Genomic DNA, 1,478 nt, shown 5'->3' with positions numbered 1-1,478 from the left:
ACTGTGGAAATAACCATTGGTATCTACTAGGCCAAACCCATTCTACAGATTGGAAAATAAAGTCTTAGAGAAGTTAGTTAACTTTCCAGGTCATTACCGCTCACTAGTACCAGGGATCAGACTAGAACCTAGTTCTGTCTCTCTCATAAAAAAGACTCTTTGACAACTTAAGTATAGCCAACCTTTAGCTGGTAGTTACACCACTTTCAGCCAGCTCTTCCAAACTTGCCATGTTTGGAAACTTCATAGAGTTAAGATACATTAATTCATTAACTTGACGCAGGGAAATCCTGAGACATTCCTCACCTAGTACTTTTATGGGCTGTTGGCTTCCTAGCAGAGGTATGAATTCTTAAATGATATTGAAAAGAACCAGCCCTTATTTTGGATGATGCCTGTAAGCATATCCACGGTTCAAAGGGACTGCGTTGACCTCAGCATGATTGAAAGAGGAGGGTTATTATAGCTACCAAGTGCCAGTTAGAAACTCCACCAGGGACTATTTTAGAAGGAGTAGACTGAAAATATCTTTTCCTTTACCTTTTGACATCATGTGGCTAAAACCAGCCATCAGTTAAGGGCAGAGAGAGGTTACAATGAAGTTTCTTTTAAAGACTTTTTTTTTTTAAATGTGGACCATGTTTTAAAGCTTTTGTTGAATTTGTTGGGCTTCCCTGGTGGCTCAGACGGTAAAGCACCTGCCTGCAATGCAGGAGACCTGGGTTCAATCCCCAGGTTGGGAAGATCCCCTGGAGAAGGAAATGGCAACTCACTCTAGTACTCTTGCCTGGGGAATTCCATGGACAAAGGAGCCTGGTAGGAATACAGTCCGTAGGATTGCAAAGAGTCCCACTTGACTGAGCAACTTCACTTCATTGAGTTTGTTACAATATTGCTTCTGTTTTAAGTCTTGGTTTTTTTGGCCATGAGACATGCGGGATCTTAGCTTCCAACCCAGGGATCGAACCCACACCTCCTGCATTGGAACGCAAAGTCTTAACCACTAGACCCCAAGGGAAGTCCCACAATGAAGATTTAAACAGAAAAATTTTAAAAAAAAAAAAAAAAACCAATTTTTAACACCTATGTTCTGTTTATAACCACTAGGAGCAAAAGTTTTGTTTTAAAAAAAAAAAAAAAATTTAGTACACAGACACAATATGGGAAAATAATAAATAGAACAGAACATACATTTTTTTTAAGTCTAAAAACAGTTGGATAAGTCTGATATTTTGTATGTAAAATGGCTGTATCCCACTTAATTTTTCTAATCACTAACACTAAGTTGTTGCATTTAAGTCCTGAAACCAATTTCTAAATCTCCGTTTTCTCAGCTCCTGTTTGCCAGTAAATAGACTAAGCAAAAATAATCCATTCTTACAGAGCTGAAACAAACAGAATTCAAAACAACTGAAACTAGCATCGCTGGTCCCATTACCTAACAACCATGAATGAATCCTCTGATCCTCATGACAATT

General features: G+C 38.4%; 1 non-coding gene across 1 annotated transcript; it reads left to right on the top strand.

Moving 5' to 3' along the window:
• Nucleotides 1–671: 671 nt before the first annotated feature.
• Nucleotides 672–743, top strand: TRNAC-GCA. Its single transcript has one exon. It is a non-coding gene; the product is annotated as a tRNA-Cys (tRNA).
• Nucleotides 744–1,478: the final 735 nt, after the last annotated feature.

The sequence above is a fragment of the Cervus canadensis genome, chromosome 27 (assembly GCF_019320065.1).
Source record: "Cervus canadensis isolate Bull #8, Minnesota chromosome 27, ASM1932006v1, whole genome shotgun sequence".
Taxonomy (NCBI): Eukaryota; Metazoa; Chordata; class Mammalia; order Artiodactyla; family Cervidae; genus Cervus; species Cervus canadensis.
This window is presented reverse-complemented; position numbering and strand designations above follow the sequence as displayed.